Source organism: Thermobia domestica, chromosome 18 (assembly GCF_964235325.1).
Source record: "Thermobia domestica chromosome 18, izTheDome1.hap1.1, whole genome shotgun sequence".
Taxonomy (NCBI): domain Eukaryota; kingdom Metazoa; phylum Arthropoda; class Insecta; order Zygentoma; family Lepismatidae; genus Thermobia; species Thermobia domestica.
The window spans coordinates 10,498,229-10,517,264 of record NC_137471.1 but is presented as its reverse complement, the minus strand read 5'-3'; the positions used below and the strand labels follow the sequence as shown (position 1 = coordinate 10,517,264).

The following is a 19,036-nucleotide window of genomic DNA, read 5'->3' as shown; positions in this document are numbered from 1 at the left end:
ATATCATCATTCTCTTCACAATTATTTTGCCATCACTGGCAAGTCACTCCGTGCAAACCGAGGCTGTTCATTTTGGTTCTCAATCTTCTTATCTTCTCCTTTTACTTGCTACCATACTTTGCATCATATCCTAATACAATTTCTTATTTTAAAAAAGTTCTAAACATTTATTTTCCTCTCTTTAACTAAATACTTCAGTACTACTCTTCTTTCCCTCAACTTTTCCTAACACTTACTTTCTACCATACCTTTCATCGAATCTCTAGTACGATAACTTCTTCTCAAATAATCTAGTAACCAGTCTTATTTCCTTTTTAATTTTCTCCAGTATTCAACTTCTGCTAATACATAACATCTATTGTATATCTTCTATCACATCCCTAATACAACAATTTCTTCTCAAGTAATGTCCTAACCAGCTTCTTTTCCTTCTCCTAACTATCTCCGATATTGTTCTTTTATCCAACTTTTGCTAATGCTCACTTTCTACTTTACTTTCTATCACATAGTACCTAAAACGACAATTTCTTCTCAAATTATCTTTTACTGTCTTTTTCTTCTTCCTGTCCTCAATATTGTTCTTTCTTTCAACTTTCGCTAATGCTTATCTTCTACCATACCTTTTATCACATCTCTAATAAGACAATTTCTTCTCAGATTATGTTCTAACTAGTTTCTTTTCCTTCTCCTATCTCCAGTGTTGTTCTTCTTTTATCCACCTTTTGTTCACACTTACTCCTACTTTATTTTATATCATATTTCTAATAAGATGATTTCTTCTCAAAACCAGCGTCTATTCTACTTTTTAAACTCTTTCTCGAACTTTTGCCTCTCAACCTATTGCGAACATTTCGTCATTAGTGTTTCTTTCCATTCAGCTAATTTTATCAATTCTTCCACTTGTCCCACATCTCGAAAGCTTCAAACTAGTTTTCACCACTATCTCAAAGTGTAAGACATATATATATGTATATTATGTAGTGTAACACTCCACAAGAAGTATTTGAAGGATCATTTTTTGTTGACTCTTTATTTAGCAAGCACACAAAATAAAATTTCTTGTTCTAAAGATTTCTTTTGCTACTCTATCTTTCTTAGTTCTATTTCACGATCCAAAAACCAAACCACATGGCGTAACGGGCCGATTTGTAGACCTTAGCCGCTCCACGCCATCTGTTAGCGATTGGTGGAACTATGTTCAGCCTAACGACGAAGGTATGGTCAGCGCGCCGCGTCGCCCTATCCTATTTTATGAGGGTATCGTCCTAGATGCGACAGTGTTATGTGCGACAGGAACTGTTAACTGTCCTATGAGCGACCGATTCGTTCATATTAAGAATGGCGTTGGTTGGGAATAGATAATCAGATGTAATATATCTCAAAAGCTTTCTTTTATTATTGAAATATTTTTCTTATTTTATTCATAGGGTCTTAGGAAGTCTGAAAAGTAGATAGTTTGCGAAACTCTTACACGTTAAAGTTTTCCAAAATGAAATATATTGCTTTGCTTAGTGAATAACTAGATTTGAATTAAGTACAGAAAGCAGAGCTTTCGAGGAAAGAGGATATTACAATTGGATTTTAATATTTAATTACATAGGGATACGCTTTTCACGGAAATAACTCTGTTGTCTCGCTAAGTTATTTGATATGTTTTATGTCAAATCTAACTCAAAATTAAGATAAGTTTTATTTGCACTCACAGTAGAGGGTAAATATATTTGGCGAACAGTATTACTGACACGTACATTTTTCATAGAACGGTTGTTCGGACGCTAATAACGCCAGAGGCAAACATATTTAACCAGAGAAAATATTATCATCTTTCATAATCCCAATGTAAATGAATCGGTCGCTCATAGGACAGATAACAGTTCCTGTCGCTAATAGGACTGTCGTTTCTAGGACTAATTCTTTATGAGTACATTCTATAATTAAATAATATAATATTACTACCTACATATCTCAAACTATTTATGCACTCTATATTCTTCACTCTTACTTTCTTAGTACTATTTATATCTATGTATTCTCATACAACAAATACAACGGATAACTTTTCCCACCCGTTACGCATTACAGGATTAAGATCTTTTTTTAAAAAAAAAAAAAGTTACAAATATTGTAATTCAACATTGACATGACATTGGTACGAAAAAAACTGAAGTAATTGTAGATTAGTTGAAGAAAATATATGCTAATTCATCCTAAAACGTTTCTTCTTAAAAAAAAAAAAAATTAATTGTATACTAATCTGTAATTAGAGATATCAATCACACGCCGGTGTTTAAACGGCTATTACTTAGCCATTTATGACTGTGTAAAAATAAGGAAGTGTGCGTTAAGAGAGAAAAAAGCTGACCTGACTGCGAAATGGACTTTGAGCTTGTGAGAGACGTTCCCAATAGTCTTCGGTAACTGTTTTTATTCTTTACAACCAATATGTGAGCAGCATATTAGACAAGCTCTCGTTTGCCTACTGCATTCATTCGTTTATTGTTTTATCTTTACCTTCCATTAACAGAAGTAGCACGCTTTCTATTTAAGTTTAACCTAAAAGCCAGCGATACTTTGAATAAAACTGGAACAGTAAACAGTCAAATTTTGATCCAAGGTTCAACTATTTCTGGCACATAAATTTAAATAACGTATTTTATGCATTATGTTACATCAGCGATCTGTATACTTAACAGGTTTATTATATTTACTTATTCTATTGGCATTAGTAGTGGTGGTGGTGGTGGTAGTAGTAGTAGTAGTAGTAGTAGTAGTAGTAGTAGCAGTAGTTGAGTTGAGTTTAACGTCCCGTTCAGCAGCGAGGCTATATGAGACGTGGACCTACTGATTAACGTGGAATCCGAACCACATGAGCTCCCGCCGGGAATCGAACCCGGGCCTCCCACGCCAAAGGCGCGCACGCTAACCGCTTAGCCACGGAGGAGCTCTATCAGCAGCAGCAGTAGTAGTAGCAGCAGCAGCAGTAGTAGTAGTAGTATAAGTAGTAGTAGTAGTAGTAGTAGTAGTACTGGTACTGCTGCTGCTGCTGTATCACGGTTTAAACCGGTATCAGCGTAATAATCTGACGGCCGTCTCTGGCAAGTGCAGATTATTTTAAGTTCTTGTTCAAAGAACTCTCTGACCATATGACAGATGTCTAGTATTACAGATTTTTGTAGATTTATTAGATGTTTTGCGTTTATCTGTTCAAGTTGTGTCACGGTACTTTTAGGAACAACTGCTGTAGCTGAGATAATGATTGGTCTAACTGTAACTTTCTGACACTTTCATAACTTTTTCATTTTCTCAGCCAGTTCTTTATATTTGCTTATTTCCATACTGAATGTAGTACGTATGTTAAGAGTCAATGGTACTGCTACATCTACTTCTTGGTCTATTTTATTGATAATAGTGATGTCGGGTCTATTTCCAGGTACCGTTACATCTGTACTGATTTCTCGATCCCGGTAGAGTTGGTATTGTTTAAATAGTGGGGTGGTTAGGGTTTTCGAGTATTTATTTTCGGCATTTAAGTATCTCTGCCTGTTAGATATTAAATTAATTTAAGGATAATGTTTATCAATAGATTAATATTTCTTTTTATAACAAGCAAGGCTTTATTTTCATGAACTAAAAGATTAAAGATACAAAATAATTTTCTGTTTTTACTCGGGAAACCAATTCGTCGAGCTTGGAGCTTATACAAATGACAGCCTTTCATATACAAAATGAAAAATACAACTTACTGTAAGAATAGTGATTGTCCACCCATGTTGTTTAGCAATCGTTGGTTTAAAACTTGAATAATTACAAGGTGAGTTTCTGGTTGATTTCTGGATAAGTACTGGATTTCTCCCTTACCTTTTTATATGTTATAATTTTCGTCATTCAGACCCTGAGGTTCTCCATAACAGCTTTGTTTGTCCTCCTAATTACTCTTCACGCTACGTAACTGCCGGAGAACCTCATTAGTCCGCGATAAGTATTACTGTTCATCAAAATTTATTTTTCTTTAAATTCTTTTTTCACTTAATTAAGTATTATCTTATACATATATTTTTTTTTACATATAATTGCTAGTTCTAACAGTAGAAAACAATGTTGGTTATTTCACTAAGAATAAAACTTTTTAATATATATTCTTTTTTATAAAATGATGAACAAACTTTAAAAAAAAACAAAAGAAAACATTACAATATTTATCATTTTCAAGTACTGGACTTGGTCTCACCTAGCCTTGGCGTTTGAAAAAGAACGTTAAACTCCAATTACTAAAACAAATATGTTATCTCACACATATGTTGAACAAGAGCTAACAAAGACTTCCGGTCCACCCAATATAATGCAGTTTTAAACACAACCACCCGAAAAAGAAGAGAAAAAAATAGAGTAGAAATTAGCAATATTGCTTTCATATTGCAACACATTAGAAAACTTTTGATATGGGTGTGGCACTTGGTGAAATTGCCATTCAATCCTCCACATCCATAAACGAAAATCAACCATAAACAATAAATTTGAAATCATCATCCTTAGGAATTAATAGTCGATCGTTTCGGTTCTAGCATAACAAAAGCAAGAAATAATAATAATAAAAAACTGAATAGTATGAAATTAAAACCGATGGTATATAGTGTAATATCTCGTAATAGCTAGTTTGTAGGAGCCCTTTTTATTTTTTATGTAAGGTATCGGGAAGGAGGAGGAGGAAGGAGCGGGGGGCTTGATAGACGTGTTAGATCGGCCGGAGAGTGGGCGTAATCTGGTGCAGGAATCTGAATCGTGATGAATAACAGGGAGCTATGACAAGTGAAAGTGAAGTGAAAGTGGCCCAGATTTTTCTTTTTTTCTCTTTTCTTTTTTTTTCACGTTCTTGTGTTCAATTAAAGATCTGAAAACGTGAACGAATCTCATTTGAAACCCTGCACAACACTTGAAAAAAGAAAGAAAAAATATCTGAACAGGGAGCGCACACATATCAAAATACTTAAATAGCCAAATTTCGTTAGCCTGGGTTTATGAATAACAAGCTACTGGTTGTTTCTTTTTAACACATATGTATTATATATATATATATATATATATATATATATATATATATATATATATATATATATATATATATATATATATATATATATATATATATATATATATATATGTATTTAATGCAACGAGTACACTTATTCATTTCCACAGCAATACTTCTGCTGTGGATTAAATATCCGAAGGTTCATTGCAGCAGAAATAAAATTTTCCATTGAATTCTGTTCCGCGCCAAGTCAATCTCCTAATAAATGCTACAGGTCGGACGCTTAGACACTATAAAAAGGAAAATACGCACTTATAGGCCTAATTCAAAAAACAAACATTAAAACAGGCGCTGAAATCTCACTCACAATAATAAACATCCAATGATACGAAAACTAGAATTAAGCCATTAGTAGTATTTAAATAATCTAGGAACATTTTTCCAGAAATGTAAGTGTTTTGTTGGAAGTCAAATTTCACGTATTGGGCTAATCTGGCTGCTCCAGTATCTCCATTTTTTTTTCCTTTTATGAAGATTGCACGTAATTTGGTCGTCTGTAGTCAGAAAATAAAATAAAATCTTTCAGTTTAACGTCCAACGATTATGCACTTAAGGTTGAGAGAGACGGATGATTAAGGTTTGTGTAAAGGGACAAGTTTTGCCGATAGATGTCACCACAGTCTTCGTCTCTCTCTCTCTCTCATGTATTTTTTTACCTTTGACGAAAATTCACGATTTCTCTTACAAATTTCAACCTAGAGACTTCAAATTTTTAGAGAAAGAACTTCATAACCTATCGAAAGCAATAATCCGTGACGATTTTTTTATTTAAAATTTTCTTCATTGTTGAAACAGTTCCATTGTTAAAGGTGTGGATACCTATTGCAACAATCAAGCCATTTCAGCAATGAAGAAAATTCCAAATAAAGAATTGGCACGAATTGTTGTCTTCGATGGGTTATGAAGTTCCTTCTCCAAAAATTTGAAGTCTCTATGTTGAAATTTGCAAGAGAAATTGCAAATTTTCGTGAAAGGTAAAAAACTACATGAGAGAGATATGAAGACTGTAGTGACATGTATCGGAAAAAAACTTGTCCCTTTACACCAACCTTAAAGCAAGTGAATGATGATGGAAAAATTGGTGAAATGAGAACGTGGAAGGAAACGGGAGAACCCCAAGAAAACCCACAGACACGATGCTGTCCACCATAAATTTACTTGGCTAAGGTATCGAACCAGGGCCTCCACGCACCAGACGTACGCGCCCTATCACTGAACCACCGTGCCTCCTCGTCTGCAGGCAGCTATGCTTTATACAGTATTTGCGTGATAGAATTATGTACACATTTTGTAATCAATTTTCAATTTTCAGAATCTGTTAACCTGTACTAATTGTTCAATGCATTTCAAATGCTTTTCTTTCTACGCAGATCATTAAGAAAAATCGTGCTTCATAATAATATCTATCATATATGTACTAAGAAACTAAGGTCAACTCACATTAGCACCCACCCCCCACAAAAATATATTTCAGCCACCTTATCTTGGTGTTCTGGCTATGGGCCTGATGCAGTGACGACGTGAGCTTTAATTTCTTGTGAAGTCAAAAGGAGAAGCAGAGAAAAATTGCGGGGACGGCTTTTATTTGTAGACTGAAAAGAACAGTATCATTTTTTTTTTTTTTTGACTACATTACAATACACATGTCTGGGGGGGGGGGAAGAGAAGTCGGGGCCAGATGTAACCACCAGGAGGGCGCTCGCTCCCACTTTGATATCATCACTAATCTGATCTGTGCAATGATGTGGATGATGGGAAACTACCAAAGGTTATCAATGTAGAAGTGAATAAAATTGCTAATACACATTCTACTCAAAAACAAGGGCAGCTTCAGGTTAACAAAAGAAAGTTGTGTACAGAAACAGTTCATTAGGTGAGCTCTTTCTTCCCTTAGTTTGTAGCGAAAATATTAAAATTTTTACCATTGTGATTTCTCTCAATAGCAGTCATTGTTCACAAAGATATTGAAAAAAGAAATTAAATTTCTAGTGTGCGTGATACGGATATCTTATGTCTTTCTAGCTTAAAGGAAGGGGGGGTTATTAATGATTGTGAAAAAATGTAGAATAATAATAATAGAGGAAATGGGAGAATCCAGAGAAAATCCACGGACTAGATGTCCACTACAAACTCCCATTGCCTCAGCAACGCAACTAGGCCAATCGTCGCCCGTGGCAAGAACTCGTCTTAGCGCCTCCTCCCTGACCAACCAAACCAAAACGCTCCCCGCAGCGCTGTAACTTATTTTTTATTTTCTAAGGGAGGACAAGCATTAATATTTGGGCCCCCTAGAAAAAGTTGTTTTGGACTCTCCCGCAAAATTAGAAAATAGGACCCGACCCTTCTTTCCATCTTTTGCTTACTCTTTGTTGGCCCTCCCGCACGACCCACAGCCCGTTCCTTGCATGACAAATTAATTAAGAGGACAATATTGACAAACTTCAAAGCCATACGAACAAATATTATTTCTAGGATCCAAAATAGTAAACATTTTTTACTGAAATGGGAACACGACCCACATTTGTTTTATTTACCTTTTGTGTGCTGTTTTGTTTATGTAATGTAGTAAACCTGTTTGATGTTTCATTTATAGTTTCATGTTCGTGTCGTATATGGAGTACAAAAAAATTTGTCTTAAAATGGCCCCCTCTCGAATGGCGGGAGTTTCCCTGAGGAGAAGTTGCCCCCAACAGTTACGGCCCTGGCTCCCTGGCCACGCCCAATATTGGCATCACAAAGTAATCCTCTTTTTCCATTTTTTCTTCAACTGGTAAAGCTTGATCTCAAAATTGCAATACATAATTTAATTTTTAGTATAAGATAAAACACCAAACTAATTATTCTAGTATTTGATTACCAAATAATTTTGAGATAGCATGCTTGACATATTCGTATAGTCTTATCATAATAACTGCAAATCATAATAGAACTATATCGGGATGTGCATAGATGTGTAGAATCAATCAACAGTCTGTTTCTTTAGAAGAGAACAGGCCTGTAGCCAGTCCCAAAATGTAGAGGAGGGGGGGGGGCGGTAGAAGTTAGGGGGCCTCGATCCAACCATAGTTCATCACCATATTATAGTTCATTTCCAAGCCTACCGTGAAAATTTTAGGGGGGTAGCAAAAATTTAGGGGGCGGCCCCCTAGACCCCCCTTGGATACGGGCTTGGAATAAAATATTTAATTATGACAAACAGTTAAGCTGTTGTCCCGAGTATTTTATCGGTGTAAGTTAAATGAAAACGCAAAACCCTGGAACCAAAATTTAACTTTGCGGCCTCTTTTGCCTGCAGAGGTTTTTACGATGTCCTCAAAAGATAGTTTTGAAATTAACTTATGTTCTATGGTTATGATCCTAAGGTTGGTGAGTTGTTGTTGTCCTGTTAAGTTTGTGAGGTAAATTTTTAATGATCTTTAGTTTGCTAAAACTCATTTCCTTGCCTTCTGGGAAAATAAATATTTGCCCAATTTTGCACCACCACCCCAATCCGGCGCCTGAGGCACACGACCCGTTTGCACCCCCTAGTTACACCACTGCATGAGTTGGGATCCAACCAGTAACCCTTCGCACAGCGATTCATAATTGAGTCATCATACCCTCCATATTTGTATAACAAGTTTTTGTGTGTGTGTGTGTGTATATATGTGTGTGTGTGTGTATTTCACAATAGTTTGTAATTTCCTGAATGAGATTTCCTAGCTCCCCCTTGAAATTAATTATGTGGACGCTCATGTTAGTAACTCATTTTTACTATTGACTGTACTATACAACTAATAAACGAGGGATGCTGCTGCTTTTACACAGACACTTGTGTGTGTGTGTTTGTGTTTGTGTGTCTGTGTGAAGCTATGTCATTTCTAGAATTTTTAAAAAAAAAATCATGGAAGATATTGTCTCGGTCGGATAACAATGACATCTTGTGTGAAGCGTGGCGAATTATTACTTTTTCTCTCTCTCTCGGTCCCCTTTCACTCTTCCCTAGTTTATCTCTCTATTTCCGGATTGAGTGTATTATGTAATAAGAGGATGTGAAATTGAACCATTGTTATTCACCTATAAACACATCCACACACAAATACACAAACCCACTGAACATAATATAATTCACAACTGAGCTGGAGCTAATTAAAATAAATTATATACAGTATATACAGTTAATTTATGTAATAAAATAACATAAAGAAAGCTTGGGAATTCTAATTACCTGTTTTCACACCATTTCAAGAACAGGAACAAATATTATATATTATCACACTTTTTCCTTAATTAATATAAACTGGATTTGAATTCGGAATTTAACGCAAACAATTTTACGTAAAAATTAATTAGTTATGCATAAAATATAATTTTTTTAAGGTACCAAAATTACAATATACAAAACAATAATCATGCCTGTTGTTTTTTATGGCTGCGAAACATGGTCACTTACTCTGAGGGAAGAACATAGACTGAAAGTACTTGAGAACAAGATCCTGAGACGAATATTCGGACCTAAGAGGAACGGGAATGGGGAATGGCGGAAACTTCATAACGAGGAACTACATAGTTTATATGGTTTACCCAACATTGTTAGGGTCGTCAAGTCTAGGAGGCTTAGGTGGGCAGGTCATGTAGCTAGAATGTAAGAAAGTAGAAACGCTTTCAAAGTCTTGACTGGAAGGCCAATCGGAAAACGACCATTAGGAAGACCTAGGCGCAGATGGGAGGACAATATTAAGATGGATCTCGCAGAGATAGGAATACAAAGCAGAAACTGGATGCAATTAGCTAAGGATAGAAGTCAGTGGAGAGCTTTTGTGAACGCGGCATTAAACCTCCGGGTTCCATAGGCCCTAGAGTTAGTTTTAAGGTACCAAAATTAGCTTGGATTACAATGTATACTGAAATCTTTCAGTTTTACGCACACGCTTATGCTAGGTAGGTTAAAGGAGATGGTGATGATGAGAAATGAATGAAATGGTGGAATAAAGACAGTAGGAGGAAAACGGGATAACCTCTAGAAAGCCCACACACACGTGTTTGTCCACTATGAAGTCCACTCGGTGCGAGCTGGTATCGAACAATGGACTCCATGTACCAGAGGGTAATGCTCTACCACTGAGCCACTGCGGCCCAACTTACGTTTTTTTTTGGGGGGGGTCACCATCGAGGTCATATGGGGCTATATTTACAGTTTAAAGTGCGATCAAAACAACTGTAGTGCGTTCGAAGCCTACCTACTACCCGGAATCGAACATGGAACTTAATTCAACATATATGTGCTGGAAAATACCACTTTATACACAAACAAGTAACACTGTCACGAGTACACCACGTGAAAAAAAAATGAGTGAATGTTGTCAATATTGAAACCGGAAGTGATATTGGATTACTACTATTTCTGGCTTTAGTAGAGATGTTAGAGTGGAGATGGAATATGTTCTTGGGATGTTTAATTGACTGCACAAGACCACTTCTCGGTATCTATCACAGTTTCTATTCTATAGCAAGCAATGTTAAAACCAACCGGAACTGATCGATTTCTACCACTTCCGGTTCGAATAAAAAGGTTAACACAGAAAATGGTTATCTGTTCTTTGAACGCTGAATCGGCTAAAAAAGAAACAGCTTCTCGATATCTCTTATAGTTTTAGCTCTATGCGGACCAATACTGAAACCGGAAGTTGTAGTGGCTTTCTATCACTTCCGGTTTTAGTAAAGAGTTAAGGATGGAGATGAAATGCATTTTTGGAAAGCTTAATCGACTACAAGAAACCACTTTTCGCTATTTATTAGCATTTGTGCTCTATACTGAACAACTTTGAAACCGGAAATGGTTGATTTTGTCACTTCCGGTAGATGGGTCACCTCCATCAACGACCTCGATTACTAACATGGGGGCACGGTGGCTCAGTGGTAGAATCCTTACCTCTGGTACGTGGAGTCCATGGTTCGATCCCCGACCAAGTAAGTTTGTGGTGGACAACATCGTGTCCGTGGGTTTTCCGCGGGCTACTCCAGTTTCCTACCACTTTCTCATTCCACCAATTATTCCAGTACTCCAGTATTAGTCTCCCCTTAATACATAGCTTCGTTTACGTATAGTATCAAATTTTAAGTTTACACACATATTCGATTTTTTTTATTTTCTCGCAAAGTATGTAAACGCTAATAAAACGGCAGGATTTAGAATTTTTTATCTGTATTGAAAGGGAGGAGGAGAGTGATTTTTTAAAAAATATGTAATCTCAGAACCCCATGAAGTTAGTGAACCCAAACGTCAGTACTGTATTTCAGGTTGCATACCCTTCTGTCCGTTTTTTTTTTTTTTTTAACTGTCACTTCTGTTAGCACTATAGAAGAAAAGTACCATGACCATGTTCTACTGAGACTATAGATTAGTGGTTTTCAACCAAATTCCTATCACGACCCCCATTTTATCATATCCTCTTGCCAGCGACCCTCTTATAATTTCCTGGTTTGTAATAAGCTTGTGTGGGATTTTTAATATACCTATTGCGGAGATCTCACGATATCCATCTGTTTCTATAATAGTAGAATCCATTTCTTGTATACAGTGGCTACAGTAACTTCTCTAAAAGCTAGGGATGCGCACGAGACAAGATTTGTGGCTGTCTCGTCTCGAAAATGTGCTGTAAAAGTGATGTCTCGACTCGAAAACTGTATATTTCTCTATTGAAAGAGCCGTGTCTCGACTCGTCTCGTGTGCATCCCTATTAAAAGCGAATGGATTAACACCAAATTTGATCAGTTCATTCATATTACAAACATCGAATCCGATCCATCATACTGTTTCAAAATGGAGGAGTTTGAAAATGTTAAAACTTCATAACTCCCTTAATTTTGGGTCATATGATAAAAAAAAAATGTTGAAAAATGTATACCTTTTTTTTAATTGTTCTTAACATTAAGTATAAAAATAAAAATATGCCTATCAGAACACAATTCAAAGTAATATTTAAAAATATTTTCCGGAATTAGATATATTTATCTCTTCCACTTATCTTCGCGATCCACAAAGAAACACTCTCGCGAGCCCCTAGGAGTCGCGACTTCCAGGTTGAGAAACCCTGGTATAGATGTTCACACAAACAAATGAAAACATACATCACGAAGCTAACTCATTGATCTGGAAGATGCTAATTTTGTGTTTGTGTATGTTAAAAAACATATATATAGGCATATGCTATATATATATTTTCTCTCTTCCTGATTTGCACTTGTATTCGCTGTCATTACTCGAAAATTACCACGTATATCTATTACATAGTTCAGTCATCTATCTAGCTTTTCTTGTTTTCTTTCTTTACTCTCGTTCATCATGTGATTCTTTTGTTCTTCTCTTTACTTTTATCTACACTTCTTTTCTTCTCTCATTCACTCTCCACAAAGATTAGGGTCCATTTACATGATCAAAGTGCTTATTTTCCCTAGGTTGATCCTTTGCTCCCTTCCTCCCTAACTCAAAATCCTAACGAGTTATGCCACAAAGGACCCTAAGAGAAGTTCATCCCTCCCTCATCCTCTACATATAAATATATATATATGGTTCGTCTCATTTTAATTTGTAAAACAACTTTCTTTACAGAACTAGTCTTTTATATGACACAAAGAAAGAACGATGATAAAAGAGAGAGAGAGATGGTGGGAGGGAGGGAGAAAAATGAAACAAGTTCAAGACAAACCCCTCGCTTTCATTCATAAATAACTTAATGATATCAGGAGGTACTTTTTTTTAGTCTTTATATAAGAATGATCGATTTACGTAAACTTAATTAATATACGGTCTCTTTTAAAGATCATCACACGAAAATTTGAAACATATATATATATACTATACCAAAGTCACAAAGGGAAGACAATAAAACAATATGTTCATGTTTATTCTACGAAAAGGAAAATACTCTAAAATCAATTTTTATAAACGTCTCAAAACTAATAAGAATTTTAGGAATGGTCGAAAAAAAATGATCAAAAGATTGCTATCTTGGCCAATAGTTAGTTTTTATTATTATTATTATTATTATTATTATTATTTTTAACGGCCTCTAAATCGAGTTTTCGTATTTTCTACGGAATAAGCACATCACACTGAGTTAAGTGATAGTTTGGGTTTGGCTACGCTATATGTAGTTCTCCAGATATAAGGCGTACAATATTTTTTTTGTTTGAATGAAATATGTTAAATCTTGGATTAAGGGCCACAAAATTTTTGAACGGCCTCTAAATCGAGTTTTCGTATTTTCTACGGAATAAACACATCATACTGAGTTAAGTGATAGTTTGAGTTTGGCTACGCTATATGTATATCTGCAGATATAAGGCGTACAAAAAAAAAAAAAAAAAAATGATTGAAATATATTGGATCTTTTGATCCAAAAAACGAGATGGAATTAAATCTTTCCGTTTTACTCTGACGAATAATTAACGAAAGTGAAAGATTACGAAAAATAGTGGAATGAAAATGTCGAAAGAAACGCGAGAAAAACGGACACGATATGGCATGGGATCGAATATAAACTCACATGGCATATGGATTTGAACTAGAGATCTCTCGCACCAAATGTGAACGTTCTGCTACTAAGCAACCATTATAATAGTTAACGTTTAATTAAACAGAATGTTTTATCCCGACTTAAGCATAAGAAAGATAATGTGATATTCCTCTGATGGATTCCTCCAAAACAAGACTGATTTTTGCTGGAACGGAATTAAAGTTCCTTCAGAACAATACGTATTTGAACTCCTTTATGATGACTCTGTATCCTCAATGGCGTCATCTGAAGGGATGGCAGGAGGCACCGCACCCCTCCGAGAATGAAAAACATACTTTTTAAATGAATTGTATAGACCTACTAATACACTAATAAAAAATCTGTCATTCTTATGGTATTGGACAATCTTACCCCCTCTCCCCCTTTAGCAAAGCTTGAAATGATGCTAGTGCCTGTCCTCTAGACTGACATCGACTGTTTTATACATATATTATTATTATTATTATTATTATTATTATTATTATTATTATTATTATTATTATTATTATTATTATTATTATTATTATTATTATTAACTAGCACGCTCAATATTGGACTTAGGAATAGGCATAAGCTAAATAGTTTCCTATATAAGCTATACAGGGAGTTTCAAAACAACACCGCTAACGTTTGGGAGGTGATTCCTGACACCAAGATAAGACAAAAAGTACAGACCAACCTAGGTGCACAAATGCTTCCATTCGGAGTTATAGGCTGCCAAAAACATAAACTTCAAGGATCCATAGCTCCAATACTACGGGACCTACCGTAATCGGGTCAAGACTTCACTTAGGAACTAGTATATGCCTTATCCAAATATCAAGTTTCAGAATCCTAAAGTACTTCAGCAACAATTTTTATAGAGGTAGTTGTATATATATTTGTCTTATCTTGGTGTCAGGAATCACCTCCCAAACCTTGTCGGTGTTGTTTTGAAACTTCCTGTGTAAGTGCGATATATGAAGCATTCGACTCTATGGTTCAGAGACTTGGACATTACGAAAGTTAGACAAGAAATACTTAGAGAGTTTGGAAATGTGGTGTTTGAGAAAAATGGAAACAATAAAATAGATAGAGAGAGCAACAAACGATGTTTTAAAACGGATAGGAGAGAAAAGGATGCTTTTAGCCAGCATCTTTCGTAGGAAAGCCAATTAGATTGGATACATCCTTCGAAATTGTCTTCTTCATACCGCCATAGTAGGAAAGGTGGAAGGAAAACGAGGAATAGGAAGAAGAACACAACAGATTGATGGTATGAAAAATAGAACGAAATATTGGGAGTTAAAAGAGGAAGCTGAAGATCGAGAAGCGTAGAACACACATTTCCAGGCCCAAATCTAAAATTGAAAATAATAATAATAACTCATTAGTCCCACGACATGCCGAAGGGCAGAATACTTGGGCCTGGAAATGCTTCTCCCATGTTTCTCCATGTTCAGCTTCCTCTTTTAACTCCCAATATTTTCTTCTATTTTTCAAATAATCCATCAGTTGTGTTGTTCTTTCTATTTCTCGCTCTTGGGGTTCCTGGTTCGATCTCAGCTCGCGCCAAGTGAACTGTGTGGTGAACAAACACCATGTGCGTGGGTTCTCTCGGTGTTCTCCCGTTTCTTCCAAACTTTCATCAATCCACCATTTCATTCATTTCTCATCATCACCGTCTCCTTTAGCTTAGCCCGGCATAATCGTGGGACGTAAAACTCAAAGATTTTTTCCTATCCTTCGCTTTCCTTCCATCTTTTCCTTCTATGGCGGTATGAAGAGAAGAATTTCTTCGCAAGATGTGTCCAATCGAATTGGCCTTCCTACGAAACATTATTATTATTAATATATAATTAATAATAATAATAAAAAAAGGTGTTGCTACACAACAATATTTCTTAAGTTACTCAAATTGAAATCTTGAGCAAAAATGAATTAAAGAAGTTAACTTCCTTTTTTTTAAAAAAAAAAAGAATACTTTTTTCATATATTTTCTTCTGCTTTTAGTACTTAGATAATAATATACAGATGAAAAATTGTCTCGAGTACAGAATTAGGGAAAACTTACCTTTTTTTTTGTGAAGAAAGTAAAGAATGAAAGAAAAAAACATCTATAATGGGACAAAATTACAGTCCCGATTTCAATTTTCCAAGCGAAATAGATTTGCCAATGTCACTCCGAACTGCAATCGATATGGTGAAAAAAGGAATCCATTCAAAATTCTATTATCCTCTCAAAATCTGGTTAATTGGAAATTTTGAATCTCTGTGAGCTTCGTATTTCCTGACGGAGGATTACATGGCGAAGGGGTGGGGGACTGAAGAAGGGTTTAAAGCAAAAGTAGAAAGAGAAACAGGAAATAAAAAGTTTTTTTTTTTTTTTTTTTTTTTTTTTTAAGGACGAAAATAGAAAGTACGTAGCACGGGTGTGACAAAAGAATTTCCCTTCCTAAACAGAGACTTCGGCAAAAATTTCTTGTTCATGCAAGAAAGAACATTTCTTCTCTTTAATTTTAAACTTTTTTCGATACAATTAAATGCTATTTACTACCACAATCATACAAAATAAGCATATATTATGCTATATAAAATAGGTTCGAAGTTGAAGTCCCGCTCATGGTACAAAATGCTCAGTGTTGACCCAATAACGTGAAGAAATAGTCTGAATTGAGAAATAGAGGCTCGTAGGTCAAAGAAAGCGAGAATACAAGGACACTGAGAGTTGATGCAATGATCCTTATCTTTCAGTTAAAAACGAGCCACTTGGCCAATAAATTCTTTCACGTCCTGAAAATTAGGGTTTCTCACGAAACAAGGAATAAGATTTCTCATTTCATCACGTCAATGGCCAATTGCTCTAGAATTATCGTCTCGTCTCTCGGAAAGAATTTCTCGTCCCGTCTCGATTCTCAAAAAGAATTTTTCGTCGTGCTTCGATTCTCAAAAATAATTTTTCGTCTCGTCTCGATTCTCGACAAGGATTTCTTGTCTCGTCTCGATCCTCGGAAATAATTTATCGGCCCGTCTCGACTCTCAAAAACAATTTTTCGTCGCGCTTCGTTTCTCGAAAAGAATTTCCCGTCTAGTCTCAACAATGACGGCCTGACTACTGCAGGAAACATATATTAGTCGAACTCTTTTAGTATGGCACTAATTATGCCTCAGAATGACTCTGCATAAGGCCCTAAAATTCTAAGTTGATAGCTAAAACCACACCAGACTTTCAGTACGGAAGGTCAATGAAGCTGGATATAAATTAGGTAGCTTAAAGGTGGCATAAGATTCAAGAAAATGTATGTTGTTCTGGTCATAAATAATTAACTATGATGCATTAATGCTGCCAATTAAAAAAAAACACACACACACACACACACAAAATGAACATCTTCTATAGCACGATTTTTTGTGTGTTTTCCTTAATTTATCTTTAATATGACAAACATACGAAAATATATTCAATTTACATCTTGAATGGCGGATTGTTCTCAAATGAAAATTAATTACAACAAAAAGATAAAACACAGCACAAGAACCAGATGAATCCTTCTATTTTGTTTTTCCCTTCAAGTTGTCAGTGACACAAGTCTCAGAGGACTCCTGTACTGTACATCATCACTCCCCCCTCCCCCAAACCTTGGCGGCAGCAGAAGAAGTAGACTCTTCAAGTGAATCAATTCTAATAAACATGAGGCAACGGCAGAGTGACACACGGAAGTAGTTTGGAACATTTGCATAAGAAGTAGCTGCATAAATCAACCAACCTCACTTTCTGTTAACGATAGTTGTTTTTGTTTTTTTTATTATTATTTTCTTGCTTGAAAGATCTCCCACCACCTTTTCTTCCTTGTTCCACCCACCCCTCCTTATGATAAGACATGACTATTGTGGCGCACAACCAAAAGACAAAAGATGAGAACCAAAACGACACTGTGAAAATCGGTTTTTTAAGATGTTACTACTATTAGCTGACTTGTCACAGCAATCAAATTGTGCTGCAGATTTTCACTTTCTCCTTAGAAATTACCCAACTGGTGGATAACAAATTACAAAATATTATTTACTGTCCTGAAGAGAAAATATAACAGGTGACTAGTTTTCGATACCTGGGCAGTACTAGTAATCATCACACAGAACGCGAACGTGAAATAAAAGCAAGGATAGGGATGGCGAAACAAGTATTTAGGAGGAGGAAAAGTTTATTTTGTGGAATATTGTTACTACTGTATGCGGAGAAATATGGACATTATGAAAAGCGATGAAAAAAAACTGTAGGCTTTTGAAATGTGGATGTGGAGAAGAATAAAGAGTATTGGCCGAGTTCAAGGGAAAACGAATCTTTTAGAAATAAGCGAGGTAGAAAAGAACAATTTTAGATATAACTAGAAAAAAACTAATTGGGATATTAGCTGAGAAGGAACTGTATCATGAGGGACGTGGTAGAGGGTATGGTGGCAGAAAAAAAAAACGGAACGATGTTAATAGTTGATGGACAACGTACCTGAAGACGGAAAATTTAGCTGAAGATCAGGCCCGCAGCAACCAGCCACAGAGATTTGGGGAAGGGGTCACGAATAGCATAGAGGGGGGCAAGTGATTAAAAATTCTCTTATAAATGTCTAAAGTGTGTTTTTTTGTATTAATAATAGCATTTGTATTGAGGTCTGGAGGGACCATGAAAAGTTTAGGAGGGCCAGACCCCCTAGCCCCCTTATCTAGTTGCGGGCCTGCTGAAAATCACGGTGCATGGAAGCTTCTCACTTGAGCCAAGTGACCTGTCAATGATTGCAGGATACTTATATGATGTGCTGAAGAAAATACTTAACGATGTTGAGTAAGATCCAATTTATTTCTTTATTTCTTTCAGCCCATTGATTTATATAGAGAAATATTTTCCTATTTTGTTTTAAACGAACGGGAATGATGTGATTTTAGTGATTTCGTCAAGTTTAATTAAATATCCCTACTAAACTAATAAATTTGCACTATTTATAAATTTAATAATTATTTCATAAATTAAATTTGATTATTATACATTAAAATTATGTAAAACAAAATTTAATTTTGATGAAGTAAGGGATATTTACTAGGGATGGCCACTTCCGGAAAAAGAGTTTTCCGGTTTTCGGAAAATTTTCCGTCCCGTTTTTCCGGAAAATTTTCCGTCTTCCGTTTTCAATTTTCCGGTTTCCGTTTTTCCGGAAAATGTTGCCATCCCTAATATTTACATAAATTCGTAAAATCAAACCAAAAAACATTCGCATCAACACTGCAGTAGATACTCATTATAATTGTAGTGAACATTTCTGGAAAATACATTTTTTTGTTTTTTAGGCCTTTAGAGTATTTGTCTTGTTCCTCTTTTTAAATTCAAATTTCTATTAAATAAAATATGTTTTTAAAGTTTACCCCCCTTATCATCACATTA

At 35.5% G+C, this 19,036-nt stretch overlaps 1 protein-coding gene across 4 annotated transcripts in view; it reads right to left on the bottom strand.

The window, feature by feature from the left end:
• LOC145674975 (TOX high mobility group box family member 3-like) overlaps window positions 1-19,036 on the bottom strand; it is a 515,956-nt gene that overhangs the window by 165,092 nt on the left and 331,828 nt on the right. The window contains exon 1 of one of the 4 annotated variants that reach the window (XM_081745298.1): window positions 3,744-3,816. The exons of the other annotated variants lie outside the window; for them this stretch is intronic. The gene's annotated coding sequence lies outside the window, so the exon portion shown is untranslated. Of the gene's footprint in view, window positions 1-3,743; window positions 3,817-19,036 lie in introns of those variants that run through there. 4 annotated transcript variants of the gene reach the window in all.